This window comes from Galleria mellonella, unplaced genomic scaffold, assembly GCF_026898425.1.
Source record: "Galleria mellonella isolate WM207_F2 unplaced genomic scaffold, CSIRO_AGI_GalMel_v1 utg537, whole genome shotgun sequence".
In the NCBI taxonomy this organism is placed as follows: Eukaryota; Metazoa; Arthropoda; class Insecta; order Lepidoptera; family Pyralidae; genus Galleria; species Galleria mellonella.
Genome location: NW_026442112.1, coordinates 3,258,117 through 3,277,893, shown reverse-complemented (window position 1 = coordinate 3,277,893; position 19,777 = coordinate 3,258,117). Strand labels below are relative to the sequence as shown.

At 33.2% G+C, this 19,777-nt stretch overlaps 1 protein-coding gene across 2 annotated transcripts in view; it reads left to right on the top strand.

Annotated features, from left to right (window-relative positions):
• Window positions 1-19,777, top strand: part of LOC113512450 (ATP-binding cassette sub-family G member 1) — a 59,345-nt gene that overhangs the window by 12,568 nt on the left and 27,000 nt on the right. The window contains exon 1 of one of the 2 annotated variants that reach the window (XM_052898718.1): window positions 12,946-13,037. The exons of the other annotated variant lie outside the window; for it this stretch is intronic. The gene's annotated coding sequence lies outside the window, so the exon portion shown is untranslated. Of the gene's footprint in view, window positions 1-12,945; window positions 13,038-19,777 lie in introns of those variants that run through there. 2 annotated transcript variants of the gene reach the window in all.

Below are 19,777 nucleotides of genomic sequence, written 5' to 3'. Positions count from 1 at the left end.
GGGGGGAGGGGGGGGGGACAATGTCAATAGTTGCCACGCTTGGCAGGCGGATTGGCAACTACAATCAGTCAGTCTTTAGAAATGGTAAAACAGGAACGCTGCTGCTCATCCCTAAAATATATTTTGCAACAATTACATAGGTCCGCCGTATGGTATCGGCATAGACTGGGCCACGCCTTTCTTTATCGTAAGTGTCATAAGAGGCGACTTATTGGTCGAGAGATGGGCAGCAGTGTCCTTTTTTAAACATTACCAAAGTCTAATTGCGGTTGCCAACCTTTATTGCCATGCGTGACAACTACAGGCAAAACTCCTCTTATGGGGAAAGACAATGTTCAGCAGTGAATAGTTAACTAATACAATACTAGATATAAATGAGTCTTAAAAAAAAATTCAAAAAGAAAAATATAACAAATTTAATGGAAAAGGAATAAGATGATATGATGACTTAAAAAATATCGAATCTTGGATTATGGTAGATAAAACATCATTGCCAATATTACTATCAACAACACCATTGTGAATTATCTATTTTCACATAATTTTTTTATATTTCACAAATTATTTGCTATGGAATCTTGAACATTGATATAAAAATATACCAATAATGCTAGCAAAGTGAAAGGTTCAATTCCATTAGGAGTGAGAGTCCTTAATTATCGTAATCAAGCCTTAGACAATTTGCAGAGCTCAAACAGAGGTCGGGATTTCGTCTCGTTTCCTATCCCTTCTGAGGATTAGTGCAAACAACCCCTTCATGAAATTGATATTCCGTAATCTTATTTGACCTTTTTACCGTTAGAACGAAACAAACTAAAATACCTATTCATAGTACAATTACTTTTTCAACCGCCATCAAGATAAAAGGAAGTTTTTTTTTTTATATTATTTTAAGGGCTTTTACCTTCTTCAGGTATATCAGTCCTATTGTATCCTGAACTGATTTCTCAAACAAAACTTTATCTACCTTCCCTAGACGAAAAGGAAGTTTTCAATCCGGTTGTATTTTTTTGTTTGTTACCTCATTACTGCGTTAGTTGTAAACCGATTTGCATAATTCTTTTTTTTATCTGAAAAGATATACTTACAAATTGGTCCCATAGAAATTTTATCAAAATCAGTTCAGTACTTTAGTTTTTAAATCAAAATAACTGGCCACAATTGAAGTCCTTTTTTTTTGTGGAACATAATCTTAATTATTTTTGAAACTTTTGTATATTAGAAATGTCTCTTTGTCTCTTTCTAATTAGGGATACATGTCTACGCATATGTATCATGAAATCAAGTCCTTTTGTCATGAAGAAGACAGAGATTTGAATTATATATACCTATCTAATTCTGTCTATGACAAACATAATAAAATAGTTAAATTGATGCCAATACTTACTTTAAATGGCAACTTGATTGCTTTAATTGCTAACAATTATTTGAAAGAAATCAGAGTCTAATACGTTTTGATCAGCGACGTATCGTACGACCACTTCTGTTACAAGCGCTGTTAAATAATATCTATCTAATGTAATGTAAATAAGGCTTTTATAGAGTTATTATTTTCCGCGTTAAGCCTCTCTATATCTACCTAAATAAAATTGTTTATAGACCTTTTTAATAAGATTTATTTTTTCTTTTTATTCATGAAAAAATTCTATGTCTTCTCTTTGAGTCTCATCACGTAGATAAAGAATATTATGTTACATCATTTGTCATATTTTTTGTACAACGAAAATAGTAAACAAGTATACATCCCCTTTGATGATAAAGTCACTATAGCCTATGTACGCCTATAACACTAGGGGTGTCACGTGCGCGTTGCCGACCCTGATGGGTACATCAATATATCCATAGTTTTAAAAGTATTACTTTTATTGTATTTCAACGTGTCGTAACGTAACGTTTATTTTATTGTCGTCAACATGTGATCTGTTTTGAATAAATAATATATTTTTACAAATATTCTTTAAAAATAGTGTATTAAGGTTTCATCAGAGTTGGCAACGCGCACATGACACCCCCAGTGTTGCAGTCGATGATGATAAATGGTCACGGTAGCGATGTTAGGACTTCGTGACTATTTACCATCAGACGGGCTGTGTGCTTATTTGCCATTTCAGTGGTATAAAAGAAATATCACAAATGATGTAACGAAATGTTTTTTATTAACGCGATGTCTACGTGAGGAGACTCAAAGAGAAGATATTGAATTTCTTTTTTATTTTCACAAAGATCATAAAAGCTGCATTCTAACAAAGCTACTAAGTCACGACCTTGTTTCATGAAAAAGTTTCTTCACGAATCGCTGCCTTACTTTCGATCTTTTGTTACCAGGGCGACAAATCTTTTATTCCCCTCGTAAATTGTTGCATATTTAACCTTGATAGAATAATAATAAAGTTGAGAGTACTTGTACCAGACGGTGGAAGTACGGGCTCATTTAATTAAGAATGAAGATAGAGAGATTGTGTGAGCAATAAAGAAATGAAGACGGGAAACGGACACTTATAAGAAGGAAAGCGAGCAAGTGCTAGATGCTTTAATTGAACGAATTAAACTAATCCGTTTAAAATGCGAGCACATAGATCTTGTTTCAGAATTACTGAACCAGAGGGAGTCTTTGTACAATAGTCGTTTGATTGGGTATGTCTGTCCCACTTGTGTTTCTGTTATGAAGCATATAATTCTTCTATGGTTATGTTACCGATTGAAGAGTCAAATATGACGATAAATTACATGCTATAGAGGCAATACACTATTGCCCTCAGGAATGATAATATATGAAAAGTAACATAGACAGCACAGTATATTCAGTGACGCCCATAGTACTGTTCTTCGTGTTTATAGGCGACCATTTTCTCTCAGGTGGGTCACCAGCTCGTTTGCTGTTCTCAGTTGTAAAAGATCTTTTAATAAAGTTTTATTCCATATTTAAAGTTAATTTGGACGATTGCAAATGCCATACAAGTTATATGTACATTTAGAATGACATAAGATTCATTCCATTTTTTTTATATCTCGGTTTTATATTACAAAAAGGTACGACAAGCTTGGAGGTCGAAATATTAATATCAATAGTAAAAATATTTTCATAATAATACACTTTGTGTACAAAAGAAATGTCTTTCAGCGAAAATTCTCATTTCAAGTTAGAGGACATAGTTTAACCCATATCAATACACAAAGTACATTTTATAAATGCTGACATCTGAAGCATTCACAGTTTGTTATATGGGAAATAAAAAAGTATACTAGAAATAAGTAATTTAAAATATTCTTATGAAAACAACTTCAATTATTCACACATATCACATCATCACATTTATATTGGAAATTCTGAAGCCTCCGATTGCATCTCTATCTGTACATATTGATTTATATATAGTTACATTCTACATTAGGTGAATCATCTGCTAGTTAGACATATATATATATGCGCTATTGGTATACGCTTGAAGGGTACTAGTGGCAGATGATACTATAGATGAGGATGAAATGAGGATATCAGTCAGCTCATTGTGACGTCTTCACTAAAAATTAACTGCAATTATTTCCAGGGAGGACCACATGTAAGTTGATATGATAGGGTAAATTGTTAGCAATGAGATGTTAGACTCCATAACTAACAATTCCTTTTCTTCCCCCTTAATTATTAATACCCCGGCAACGTACACTTTTAATGCAGGCCAAGTACCAGTGTAGGACGACAGATGGGAATAAATTCAGGTCAATTGGCTCATTGTGACGAATTCATAAGAAATTAACAACTGTAGCTTACGGGGTACCAGATTCGGGTCAACCTCACAGGACGTATTGCTTGAAATAGGTCTATTAAACTCCATTACCTGCAATCCCTTTCCATCTATTTTAAAGGGTGTAGGCAAATAATTTCCTTATTCACCAATTCACTGATAAATTATGTATCGTACGAAAATAAAATTCAGGGTAAATATAGGTCAGCGCCGGTTTATAGCCGCCCAATTTCTTAGTAACAGGCGATGAGTGACGGAATGTTTCTGTTTTGTATCAAAATGCTTACCTAGCCTCTATGTTGATATTTACGAACGCATTTTAAGTATAAGAATATTGAGTACACTAGTTCTAATTTATTTTTAGGGTTTAGATTCATAAATTATAGTTATCCAGCATCAGTATTTCCGAACCGATACGACAACGTAACCTTCAAGAAAAGAGCATATTTCTTTTTAAAAGTCCAGCAGAACACCTGCTATGCCGTTGGTGTTGTGGATGATCATGGGCGGTGGTAGTCATTTACCATCAGGTTGAGCCGCATGTTCGTTTGCCCCCTGTGTTGTAAACAAAAATCCAACAATTTTATTCAAATACTTTTTGCTCGCTACTTCGTACGCGCCGTTTTAAATGTAGGAAAATCAATGAAATAGACTCATTCTAGATAGTGAGATAGATATCATCTTCACCAGAGGGTGATAGATATAACCTCGCCTGCGCATTCTTCATCAGTGAGGGATGATGGGCCATGAATTCCACTAGAATTAACCACGATAGTTTCCAGTTAGACCATTTTTTTTTAAGATGATTTACAGATTTACTCTTTAGGGTTGATATCTCTTTAGAATATCTACTGTTAACGCCGATCTGGAACGTATATCTGGAAAATCTCATGGTCTTGTTATAAACCCCTTGAAGACACAAGCCATTATTATTGGGAGTCGCTATTGGTTTTTGATACATAGATTACTCTTGGCATGGGGCATCAAAAAATGTTTGTGAGGGATGATTATGGGCGAGGATAAAAAGGCAAAATTTATGTATCCGCTTCATATTTGGTCTTCGCAATCCGTTTTCGTCGTAATCTGCATATCCTGTCTCTTCTTGACACAATCCTTTTTAATCCTGCTGCTCCTGATTATCTAACCATTCTTGTTTCTCATAGTTTAAATTTCCCACTCATTCTTCTTCCTTTTATTCTAAATCCTTTACTATTCAGGCAGTTCGTCTATGGAACTCACTACCTACCTCTATTCGGTGCGACTAGCTTCAAAACCTCTGTTAAATCTTACTACCTCTCACTTTAGTACTATTTTCCTGTGTTCTCTCTTCGTTTTCCTTCGTCATTTTTTTTTCTTTTGTATGTGTGGTGTTAAGTATGTGTATGTTATGTATATATTTAATTGATATATTATATATGGTGTATGTGTATGTATGTTATGTATATATTTAATTGTGTATATATTATATATGTATGTGTATATATGTATGTATGTATCTATATATGTTTGTAATATTTATATAATAGTGCACCATTCTTTGTCTTTTTCTCAATGTCCTCTACCCAAAGGTTGTCTGGAAGAGATTGCTTAATCACTTCTCATTAATATTTACTGTATTTGTTATTTCTCTTTTTACTTGGTGCAATAAAGTGTAAATAAATAAATAAATAAATAAATAACAATCCCTTCCCCGAAATTAGACCATTAGGAACACAACTGTGAAAAGATTTAGAAGAACTTTTTAATTCGTCTTAGAATGTGAAAGTGGTGGAAATTGGCTATAGGTATGAGTAGCACCATAGATGGATAGCACATACCATACTGGGGGGAAAGAGATTGTTACTTATGGAGTCTAATAGCCCAAGTAGTGTTAATATAATACTCTATCAGGTCGACCTCTACACGGTTCTCCCTGGAAACTATCGTAGTTTATTCATATGAATATCGTCACAATGGGCTAACTTGTCTGCGCTTTCATTTTCACCTATCATTTCTCGCTGTTACCTCGCCACTGTACATTAATATCACTAGAGAGGTTACTATTCCTATACGAATGAATGAATGAACGAACGAATGAATGAATGTAAACTTTTTATTGCTCCCTTCAAAGAATGACACAGATTATAAAGGTTAAAAATATGTACACAATCAAAATGAATAATAAATTATATAAATTCATTTATATAAAAGCAACAATGGGCAGCCTTATCGCTAAATAGCGATCTCTTTCAGGTTAATATTACCTATTAAATTACCATTATCATATATAAAAGAACATAACATTATGTATATGATACCATGGCTAGTATTTTTTATTCACTTGTAAGCGTCTATTTTATATTGCAAAGCAATTTAAGGGTACCAAGTGATCAGCGCCCGTAATGAACATCGTTTGGATTTCCGTCGGACTGGAGAAACGACGTCTAATGACATTTAAATGGCATATAAAAAATTTGAGAAAATTTGTGCAGTAGATGGAGAATATAATTTCCATTTCTCCATCTATATATATACAACTAGGATTCATTAGTCTAGTGATAATTATAAATAAATTCACATGTTTTCTTTGTTTCATATTTTAATTTGAAATTCTGTTTAACTCGAGTCGACTCAAATTTTTTATTTCTTTACATGTATTTGCTTTGAGCTCCTCTACTATTAAAAAAATGTAAAAAACAAGACTAGTAATGTGTTAGTTTGAAGGTATTATTTAAAAAAAGTCTATTAACAAACTAATGAAATAAGCAATCAAATAGCCCATAACTCTAGATGGCGTATGAAAATATACACAAATTTTTTAGTTAGACTTTTAGAAAATTTTTTTTGTATTGGATGAAAATGCAGTGGTAACCCCGCCTGCGCTAATGGGATACGCTGGCGGGGCACCAGAGAAGGGTGATCGATGAGGATGAATACAAGCCAGTTAGCCCATCATGATGAATTCATCAGGAGTTAATCATGATAGTTTCCAGGAACTGCGAGGAGGTCGACCTGGTTGGATATATTGCTAGCAATGGGATTCTTAGTCTCCATTACTAACAATCCCTTTCCCCCCAAAAGCCGCATGTTGACATGGTGCACTAGCTTTGTATGTTTTTCAGACGGACAAAATTAATAAAAATAGTTATTTTGGCTTCTATTGCTCCTACTAAACAATTTGACAATATGATGACACCTTAGATTGTATAGATAGAGCATCGAGTCTGGAAAACGGGTCAACTTTTTAGAAAATTTGCTTACACTTTTTTATCAGTGTTCATTATACTTACGCATACAATGTATTTTCACGTATTATTTAATAAATAAAATGAGTATTTGCGCATTAAAAAGATGCAGAAATTATAAGACAAAATAAATGTAGATGTTATAAAGGAATTACTCATAACGCTTTCCAAAAAAAAAAAAAAATCGCTACAGTGACCGTTTATCATCATCGCCTGCGACACTGAGGGTGTCATGTGCGCGTTGACGGTCCTGATGAAACTTTAATACTACGTTAAATTAAAAAAAAATGCAACTGAACTAAGAATATCCTTTTTTTTTAAGTCGCTTGAAATTATTTTCTTTAAAAATAATTAACGGTAACGGTGGAAAATTTTGCAAGATTACAAACAAAGATTGAAGCACTCAGAAACAACGGGTGGCAACCTCGCGTGCTTGTGGAGCAGTATATCGATCGGCCGCGTTGGTTATACTAACTATATCCTAGTTGTTACACAATAGCTTCATATAAACTGGTATTGTTCATGTTCGAATAACATTAAAGTCCATATGATTTCAATATGGCTGACTCGTACAAATACACAGGACGAATTCAACACACAGGACGACTGTTTAAAGTAATTCCATTTAAATCATTTATACATTATTAATTATGTATGGGTATATATTATTGTTTTTAATAAAGATAGAATTTAATTTCTTTAATTGTAGATAGAACATTTTAAATTTCTTATTTTTTTTTTATATAATGTGTTGTATTATTAATTGTAAATATTTTGTATGCCAGCCTCTAATGCAACATGCTTATACTTCAAAAACAATACACAACAAGTGTTTATTTTCAAATAAATAAAATATTATTATTCTTTTTTCAAAAATAGAAAGTTCTAAAAATATTTGAATTTAGAACGCGGAATTATGTGTCAAGATAACCAAGCACAATTTCCTTAATAAAGGAAACGGCTTCAATTTCGATAAAATTATTAGGGAATGAACGCGAAAAAACTTTTTTTTTTGTATGCAACTTAGAATGTAAATTTCTGATGGTAAACGGTTGCTGTAGCCTATGTACGCCTACAATACTGGGGGTGTCACGTGCACGTTGCCGACTCTGAAGTAACCTTAATATACGCTTTAAATATAAATGATTTAACGTTTACTGTACATATCGTCAATCACACGTTTTGGTTAGTTATACGGTAAATCAGTCCACTAATTGGCCGTTACCCTTTGTGTTTCAGACAGCACCGTGAAGTGTAGGCACGCGACCATTATCAACTAAAAATGTAACGGATATTATTAGTTTCTGTAATTTTATATTGATCTGATAACGTGACTATTATATTGACTTCTCCGTCTAAACAGACATACGATTGGTCTGAACTATTATTATAAAGCTTGTTTGTTTGTAATGAATAAATTAAAAAATAACTGATTATAATAATTTTTTACCTATAGAATTTTACGTTATCGGCCAGTAACACGGGTGTATTTTATTTGCAAAAACTAAATCGTGCGATACCGGAGCGAGTTGCTTGTATGAAATGTATACATTCTGCATTGAAAAAAGCTACGTGTACTCCAATCGTGTATGTCATACGGTTGAGCTACGATATATTTCGTAGCGTCATTATATTTCGCATTATAAATTAAAATTTAGAATGCGGAATATTCGCATTCTATATTTAAATTTAGAATGTCAACAATTAAGTTTTACTTCGCAACATGTAATTTTTTTGTCGAAGCAGATGAAAACGGCAGTTTCAATCGTCATTATCATCTCAGTTATTAACTGTCTACTGCTTAACATAGGTCTTTCCCATAAGAGGGGGTTTGCCAGTAGTTACCACGCTTGGCAGACGGGTTGGCAACCGCAGTTAGACTTTTGATGTTGTTTTAAGAGAGACACTGCTGCTCATCCCTTCGATCATTAAGTCAATAAAATAAAATCAATCGTCATAAAATTAATTAATTAATTATTCTTTTTTTTATTGAAACAGGCAAATAAATATTATAGATTGAAAAAAAAATCAATATTCATTTAGAATTGACAATATAACAACATGATACAGCCACAAAATTACAGACGAATCGAGAAACTTCTCCTTTTGGAGGTCTCTTAAAAGCGATGGAAAATATTTTAATATGAAACCTGAAATAACAAATTTAAATTAGTATTTATATAACGGAATATTTTATAAAACGAAATGGAACCGGCGCAGGTTAATGCCGTTTCAATTTTAAAGATCGAATTCGCCAAACGTCGGAAGATATTCCGATATGAAACAGAAGAGGAAAATTTAAAATTAGAATCTATTTATTTAAGAAACACAACCAATGGGGGTCAATAACATTTCAGTTAGAATTTATTATCTGTTCCAATAGGACTCAATGAAAATGTGAGCAATAGAACAATTGACCCAATCATAAAACAGTCTGGTGATGTCCAATAGCAAGTACAAATTAAAAGTCTGTCAATTGATTGAATGTTTCGACATGTTACTAATTTCAATTAGTGTTTCTATTATGATTTTGACAAAACGTATTTTTTTTTTCATTACGTTTTATCAAAGAAAAAAAAAAAACTATTAAAAAAAAGAAAAAATAAAATAAAAATCAAGCGTTAAAATGTATATTTTTATTAAAAATAATTTATATTAATGTAATCTTTGTGTGTAATAAAGTATTAAATAAATAATCTGTCTACTGGGAAAATAGACTGTTTCTTTTTTGTTGCCATAATAGTGACAATTTTTTTTTATTTAAGTTTATATATATATATATATATATATATATATATATATATATATATATATATATATATATATATATATATATATATATATAATTATATAAGTTTAACAAATGAAGTGTTAAACAAATATGGCCGTCATATATAATTTCTCTTTAAAAATCCAATTGGATTTTATCATGTTTAGCTTTTTTTTTTTAACCTATTAAAAGAAGAAGGAAGTTCTAAATTCGGTTATATTTTTTTCTTGTTTGTTATTTTATAACTCTTCATTTATACAGTTGTAAACCTATGAAAAATTCATTTAAATAAATTACAGTGTTAAATTAAGTTTTTAAATCAAATATATTTTGCTTTAAAAATTTTTTTTTTTTAGATTTTATCAGTTACTTTTGTTACTAATCAGTATACAAATTTTGTTTCAGGTAATATTCGAGGTTTTCCCAAGAGACTACAGCATGGGGTTCTTCAAAAAAGGGGTAAAGAGGTTTCTTCAGGATCGGCAACGCGCGCGTAATACTTCTAGTATTGCAGGCGTTCATAGGCTACGGTAACCGCTTACCATCAGGTGGGCCGTATGCTTGTTTGCCATCTCAGTGGTATAAAAAAAAGGTAATATTCTCTTCTTGGCCTAACATGTAACGGTGAACCGAGGATACGTAAGTCTCCTTTTGCAAGACAGAATTATTTTTATGCCTACAGTTAAATAACCTTTTCAGAACAAACCTGTGTATATTTTAGACTATCTATTTCTCGCGGTTTGGTCCGCATGAATCAGTATATAAAATATTCTATGTAATAAGTTAATCTATATCTTACCCGTGTATCAAATTTGATTCAAATCCGTTTAGTAGTTTTTGCGTGAAAGAGAAACAAACTTCCATCGATCAATTCATCTTTACAAACTTTTGCATTTATTATAGAATATTTAGTTCAAATGTTTGCATGGCTGTGTTTCGGTTTGAAGGGTAGGATATGGTGTGAATTTACTGGGTACAGAGGAATAACACCAGAGTCCTCAGGAATGGCAACGCATGGGAGGTATCCATGGTACTGCTCATGTCTATAGACGACGGTTATCACTTTCCATCAGTTATGTTTGCCATTCTAAGTTGTATTGCAGACTCATGTTTATAAGGCGACACGGCCGCGTACTCTTACCACTTATGCATTGGTTTCAAATGTGGACCATCAGATATAAATAATGAATCATTGTTCTTTAATACGACATGTTTTATCAGGACATTTTTGACTAATTTATGATGTATATAAACGAATAGATATATATAAATAACAAATATACTTACACATATATGAAATATACTATATTATACACAAAATGTAGAATAATATAAAGTACTTACTGCTCGGATAAAGTGAAAAAGTGAGCATGAACATTTTTTTTTTGAAAGCCGGTTTAGTTTTAAGACTATTTAACCCTAATCCCTGAGTTATGAAAGCGGATGATATAAGAGATAAATTTAAGGTAATATAATGTTCTTACCTCTGCTTACCTTGCAAGGAATTTAGCGTGAAATTAGATAAGATAGTAAAATTGCAACTAAGTGGTTTAGAGCGATAATGGTATTAGTTATTGTACTACTTATAAATTATGTGCCACTTTTAGAAGCGAAACTATGTACATATGCTTATTTATATTAAGTGCCCAATCCTTACTAATATTATACATGTGAAAGTGAGTTTGTTTGTTACCTTTCAGAGAATATAATTGAATACATTGCATTTATAATAAATATAATAACTATTAAGGTACGGAACCCTAACATTCTATCAAGTATGCGACCTAATTAGCTAAGTTTAAGTCCCTTTATCTGTGTATTCATGCAAACAGGCCTTCGTGGAGAGGCTTTCACACCGACATACTGCGAAGTATAGTACAGTCCCTCTGGACTTAACGGCGTTTCACTTGGAAAGATAAAGGGCACACTTCTAAAATACTCGTAATGGCGGACGCTAATGATAACATTGCCGGAATAATTTTAATTTGGGTGGAATAAGTAATAACAGTCACTTTCTACCATCGTACGGCTTGCTATCGACAGGGAGTTCATCCTCATGTCCTAGAGCCTCAATGGTCGCGTACTGCGCGATTTCAGAGATGTTTCCTCCCACGAACACTCAGGTCGTGGAATGAGCTCCCTGCCGAGATTTTCCCAAGAGACTACAGCATGGGGTTCCTCAAAAGGGGGTAAAGAGGTTCCTTCAGGGTCGGCAACGCGTGCGTAATACCTCTGGTATTGCACGTGTTCATAGGCTACGGTAACCACTTACCATCAGGTGAGCCGTATGCTAGTTTGCCACCTCAGTGGTATAAAAAAAAATTTGGGTGGAATAACTTTTATTTGTGGATATTAGTATAGTTGAGTATCATCTTCATCACATCAGCCGTTAACTGTCCACAGCTGAATACAGGCCTCCCGCTAGAGGGGTAGTTGAGTATATTCTTGCCTTATTACAAGGTTTTTCAAACTTGTTGTCCCACGTACCCTTATTAGGCTATCTAGACCACGGCGAAATCCTTAAAAAAGAAACTGACCTTCGGTAGAATAAATAAGGCATTTTATAAAAATGGAGGACCATGTGGAGGTCGACGTGGCGGAGTATATGTTATTTTTAGCAATAGGGCCTACAATTAACTGGTGTACCCCAACTGGTATACGTACCTCACTTGAAGAAACCCTGTCTTATTACTTTGTCAAATAATTTAAGAACGTTATTATTGATTAGACGTGATTTGTTACAATGTAAAAGTACACAAGGGCGAGTTAATACTTAAAAGTGACAGATCCATTGACAGTTTATTGGTAGTTAAAGACATACACGTGTACCAATGTTTTTTCGTTTGTGATAGATATTTTTTTAATGCCAGAATATTTTCGTCTTAAATATTGGGAATATAAAAATCTGATTTCTAAATACGAGTAGGTGCACTTTTTTTCGAGACTTTATTGTGTCGATAATCGCGTAGACGAAGTCACAGGCAAAAGTTAGTTTGTTATAAAATAAATTAAAGAGAAAATATTTGCAATGCGTAACTAATCCATTTAATAATCTATCACATAACCCATAAATATAGTAAAATTATCAAATAATTCTTGAAACAAGATAAAAATGTTTGCTTATCAGTGTCTTATTGCGATAATCGCTTTAAATCCATTGATATCATATATTTTTGTTAAAATCAATAGATAATTTATTTATGTATTGCTAAGCCGTAGGTTCACTTGTGCGAAACGAGACATCCGCATTTGTGAGAATTTCTAAGAGTTCTTTCGCAGTGTTCATCGTTGTTATATAAGGTACTTATTTAACAAAATCACCCCAGGGGAAGGGATTGTCTGTAGTGGAGTCTAGCGTTTCCATTATATATATATATATATATATATATATATATATATATATATATATATATATATATATATATATATATATATATATATATATATATATATATATATATATATATATATATATATATATATATATATTCCATTACTACTGATCCTTTAGCATATAAATGGGTGCTGACCTTTATCTTTGTCATTAGTTTTAACTATGTGTTGATGATAAAGATTCAAGGGGCCGCTTGTATATCGCTTGAAAAAGCGCTATATAGGTACTTCTTGCTGGAGTTGTACATATATAGCAACAGTTGAGGCGGCTCCTATTACCAGCAAAGCTTTTTTTCTTTTTATTGTTTTTTATTTTATTTTTATTACTGGTAATAAAGATGATGTATCTATCTATCACAAGTATAGATAGATAGATGCTGCTAGAATTTACAGTAAACGCTCTTAATTAACTTTAAGAGATGTGATTATCTGGATGACTAACCACTTATGTTGCCCTTTTCTATCTTAATCCGGTCACTGGCCGGTCCACCTTTTTCCTTGACCTTACGTGCTTAAATACAACTGTACCACTTTACAGTTCACTTCTCAATTCTCTTTAGATTTTCCTGTGGTTCTACTCATCTTGAATTCATGGTATTTTCTACTCTGAAATTATTATTCTTATTTGTTTAAATAGGGAAATATTTGTAATACTAACAATAAAAAATATATCAATATATTTTTTGGTATAGTAGAAGGTGCCTCAGCTGTTCATAGTAGATGTAATATATATATATATATATATTTTAAGAAAGCCATTTACACTAGCCCACAAGTCCACTATATACAATGCGTACCTGTGTCCCATTCGTGTTTCTACCGTGAAGCAGTTGTGTTTGCATGGCTGTGTTTCGATATATGGCAGTAAATTTACAGGGTACAGAGGAATAACACCTCAGTCCTCAGGAATGGCAACGCACGGGGGTATCATGGGCGAAACAGTATACTCTGTTATGTCCATGGTATTGCTCAAGTCTATAGGCGACGGTTACACTCTAAGTAGTATAAAAAAAATTCAACACCATGTGTATCCTGTTAGATTGACGTCCATATGGCCTATTCCTAAAATCTACGTATAGGAAGTAGCAGGCAACAAGCTAATACAATATAAAAATAATTTATTTCAAAGACGGTGTGGGTGTGATGACAAATGTCATAGTTCACACAGTTATTTGACACTTCAATAAATTAACAGTATTTTGAATAAATAAATATTCACTAAATATATTTACATACATTATATTATAAATATGTTATTTCAGTTTCTTGTCCTTTTTTATATTTTATAATTATAATTTAGTATACACGTATTATATTGCCTTGTGGTCCCGGCATAGAATGGACCGCCTACTTTCTTTACCGTGGGTGTCTTTTTTTTTTGAATGGGTGAAAATGGTATTGTAACCCCGCCTGCGCTAACGGAATACGCTGGCGGAGCACCAGTGAAGGGTGATAGATGAGAATGAAAACAGGCCAGTTAGCCCATCATAATTAATTCATCGGGAATTAACCATGATAGTTTCCAGGGAGAACCGCGAGGAGGTCGACCTGGTTGGGTATATTACTAGCAATGGGATTCTCAGTCTCCATTACTAACAATCCCTTCCCCCCCTTCCCGAGGGTGTCGTAAGAGGTGACTAAGGGAACTTAACGGTCGACGGACGACAGTCGGCGTTTCTATAAGAACATCGTCAAAGCCTAATCGCAGTTGTGAACCCGCCTGTCAAGCATGGCACCTAACGACTAAACCCTCCTTTTGGGAAAGGCCTATGTTCAGCAGTGAACAATGAACAGTTGATATAATAGTGATAATATAGGGGGGAAAGGGATTGTTAGTAATGGAGACTGAGAATCCTATTGTTAGCAATATACCCAACCAGGTCGACCTCCTCGCGGTTCCCCCTGGAAACTATCATGGTTAATTCCTGACGAATTCATCATGATGGGCTAACTGGCCTGTTTTCATTCTCATCTATCATCCTTCACTGGTGCTCCGCCAGCGTATCCCGTTAGCGCAGGCGGGATTACCATACCATTTTCACCCATCAAAAAAAAAATAGTGATAATATATGTACTTTATACGATAGAAATTGACATAGGATACTTTTTATCTAGGTCAATGAACTTATTTCGATCACGTGAACGAAATCACGGCTTTAAACTAGTGGTATGATAAGCCCTTAGTTATTTAAAGACATACTGTTGTTTCCAAGTTACTTTTAAGTATGTCCAATCACCAATGCTTCCAAATCACGTAACACTTATTACGTATATAATAAGAAATAAGTCAAATAGCAGAATCAATTTAGAATCTTAACGTAACGGAATAAAGTTATTTTTGAAATAACAAAACAAAAAGGTCACTAAACGACATAACCTTGGAAGTAATGACGAATTTCCTCGTTAAACATTTAGTTTTTCTTTATATTTTTAACTTTTAACTTAAATAGTAATTCGAAATAAATACTTTGTTGGTGAAACTCAAAAAGGGGCTATAAACAGCAATGCTGCCAATAAACCTAACATGGTTTTTTAACCGACTTTAAAAAGAAGCAGGTTCTCGATTTGGCCGTATTTTTTAAATATTTGTTACCTCATAACTCCACCAGTTATAAAGCGCTTTGGGAGATTATTTTTTATCTGAAAGTTTAATACTTATAGTTTAATCCCATAAAAAGGGGGGAAAGGGATTGTTAGTAATGGAGACTGGGAATCCCATTGCTAGCAATATACCCAACCAGGTCTACCTCGCGGTTCTCCCTGGAAACGATCATGGTTAATTCCTGAGTGAATTCATCATGATGGGCTAACTGGCCTGTTTTCATTCTCATCTATCACCCTTCACTGGTGCTCCGCCAGCGTATCCCGTTAGCGCAGGCGGGGTTACCATACCATTTTCACCCATCAAAAAAAATCCCATACAAATAATAATGAAAATCAGTTCAATAGTTTAGGTTTTATATCAAATTGTTGTTTGTTTTGTTAATTTTAAAGTCAATTTTCTTGTGGGTACACATTCTTTAATTATTAATGGATTATAATGGAATGGATATCCCTCTTGCTCTATCAATATACACTAGCGGGGTACCACTGAACGATGATAGGTAAATCTTACCCCGATGGTTTCCAAGAAGGACCACAGCGAGGTCGGCTGCTGGCAATGAAACTGGTAGGCCTCTAGCTACTAACAATCCCTTACCCCCATTTATTGGGGGAAAGGAATCGAGAATCCCATTGCTAGCAATATACGGCTGCGGTTCTCTGGCAATGAAACTGGGGCTAGGCATTCTCTAGCTACTAACAATCCCTTACCCCCATTTATTGCTAGCAATACACAGTCTCTTAATTATCATTGTCTGACTTGTACAGACATTTTATTAAGGATAATCCATAAAGAAAATACATAGATTCATGTACAGATAACATTCACACGTCAGAATTGTGTTTGGAATACATTATAGCTACTGCTTCATTAATTTAAACATGTTGTATTATGAACTTAATTGCTATAGCGTTAAGGTATTATAGGAAATGGATAACGATTACTGCCCAATCAGGCGAACTGAGGAAAATATAATTGCCACCGGCCTTTGATCACCTGAATTGTGATTGAACGTGCAGTAATGACGAGTCCTTGTACATTATATTGTAGTAGTTAGTAATACGTCGATAGTTAACAACTAAGACCTGCTAATTGGCATAAAGCAATTGTAGACTTATTTCTAATGTGTATACCTATCTAATGTCCGTGTGAGGGAACAAGAGATTGTTAGTAATGGGGAGGTTAATCCCTGCTGCTATCAATATACTCTATCAGGTCGACCTCCACGCGGTTCCCCCTGGCAACTGTCGTGACTAATTTATCAATTTATCGGTGAATTCATCACGATGTGCTAACTGACCTGCCTTTTCATCCTCACCTATCACTTACCACTGGTACCTCGCCAGTGTATACCGATAGCGCAGGAGGGATTACCATGCCATTTTCACCTATAAAAAAATGTCTTAAAAAAAACTTAACGACAAATGTGCATGGTGTTAGTCGATCATACACGGGCTTTTAACGACCATGTAATTTTAGACATAGTACATTTAAATAAATGCACATAATGTTAACAGAGATTTAAAAAGGTAATTGTTGAGTTTCTTGCGGACTCTCCTCAACAGATAACGACCTTCCGAACCCTGGAGTAGATAAAAAAAAATTTACGATTTAAAAGTGCTTGTAAACAAGTCTATTTGAATAAAAATGATTTTAATTTAAAAATTTGAAAAGGCCACCCTTTTTTTTATAGGCGTCATAAAAGGCGATTAAAGGAACTTAATGATAATACACCCTCTTAAAACATCACTAAAAGCCTAATGTTGACAGAGATTTAAAAAGGTAATTGTTGAGTTCCTTGCGGGTAGACCAGATTGTGTTTCACAATTTTTTTAGTTTAAAATTGAGCCAATTATTTTTTATTTAAAAATTAAAGTACTTAACTAATTTTTATAAAATTTCTTTTGGGATAAATCTGTAAGTATATAATTTTAGTTAAAAAAAAAAGAATATTTAAAGCCGGTTTAAAACTGACGGAGTTATGAGGTAAGGAATATAAAAAAAAGTTCCAACTAAAATGAGAACGTTATATTTGAAGTCTATTAAAAATCTACTTCAGTTGAGGCAATTCCAGTTACTTTGATTAAGACACTAAACAATTTTACACTAACCATAACCATTTTATTATGGGACCAACCAATCAAGTATACTCTTTCAGATCAAAAAGAATTTACCAAATAAGTTTTTAACTGGCAGAGTTATTAGGTAATAAACACAAAAAAAATACAACCGAATTGAGAACCTCAATCTTTTTGAAGTCGGTTAAAAATAATTTATCTATATCTATAAAAATTAATGCCACTTTTCGTTGTAATTTTATAACTCAAGAACGGGCTCACCTACCCAAACCAAATGTTTAGGCTTTGTTCGGACTATTTAGTAGATGGTTTATGTGAAGTTTGCACAAAATCGGTCGAGCGGTTCTTCATTTATCACATTTTTTTGTAACAAATGAATTCAATAAATGGCGGATCATGTTGTTAATGGGGATTTTTGTGTCAAATTCAAACTTTTAAAGATTTTTTTATACAACTTAGAATGGCAAACAAGCTGACGGTCTACCTGATGGAAAGTGGTAACCGTCGCCTATAGACATGAGCAGTACCATGGACATAACAGAGTATACTGTTTCACCTATGACACCCACCATGCGTTGCCATTCCTGAGGACTCAGGTGTTATTCCTCTGTACTCAGGTGATATTCAAACCGAAACACAGCCATGCTAACACAACTGCTTTACGGTTGAAACACGAATGGGACAGAGGTACCCAAGCAATCGACTTTTGTACAAAGTCTCCCTCTGGTCTTTTTAAGATGGGGATTGTGCTGTCAAATTGAAACTTTTTTCAGTGTTGACAGTACAAACATGTTGTTATGTCATTCATGCGGTCATTTCATTTTGGCCGTGCTTCGATTAAAGCAAATTGTCAGCGATAATTATTGCTTTGTGTTTATATTTTTAAACATCACTTTATGTAGCAAAGCACATACCGGGCCGCTAGTATATAATATTATAAAAAGAAATAATTTATGTAGCGGACTTATTTAGGTATTTTAAAGTAACCCTGAAGTTTAAAGTGAATGGAAACGTAATTATTTACGCTATTGATAACCTCAATGTAAAATCTAGACTGTTAACTTTGTTCTAGATATTTTAAATTAATAAAGTAGTAGACAAAGTAACGTGTTTTGTTTTTTTGATTGGTGAAAATGGAATGATAACTTCGCCTGCTAACGGGATACGCTGGCGGAGCACTAGCAGTTTATTCAACCCATCATGATGAATTTATCAGGAATTAACCATGATCGTTTCCAGGGAGAACCGCGAGGCGGTCGACCTGGTTGGGTATATTGCACTATAATTGAATAGTTTAAAAAAAATAGACCTTAGTATCTGAATGGAGAAAATATTAAAATGGAAGATTAAATTTTTTTACTGATCTAGGTGTTATTTTGCAGAAGGCCATATCACTAGTTTTTTTTTTTAAATTCTGTATTAATTCTTTATTGTACACAAAAAGTTATTGAAGTAGAAAAACAAACATAATAGTGCACAAAGACGAGCTTATCTCTAAAAGACATTTTTTTCGGCAAACCTAATATGAGAAAAACTTACAGTTTATTAGTAAGTTACGGTCATTTATGTGTACCAATCGACTTAAATGTTATAGTTAAAAATAAATATTTTTTTTTGTTTATAACTCAGGAGCAAACGAATGTGCAGCTTAACTATCGTCGCCCATAAGCAGTTAATTTATTTTTAATAGTAGTGGAATTAAACTAATTAATGGACATTTTTTGTGGTATTTCGATCGATGTTCCTTTAAAAAGAATTTTTAATATTATATATATATATATATATATATATATATATATATATATATATATATATATATATATATATATATATATATATATATATATATATATATATATATATATATATATACATCTTTTAAATGATACTGTTTATTTTGGTTAAATCCTTTGTGTGCAGAGTACCTTTCTTGATTTTTTATTTTAAAATCGATTATAGAATTATTC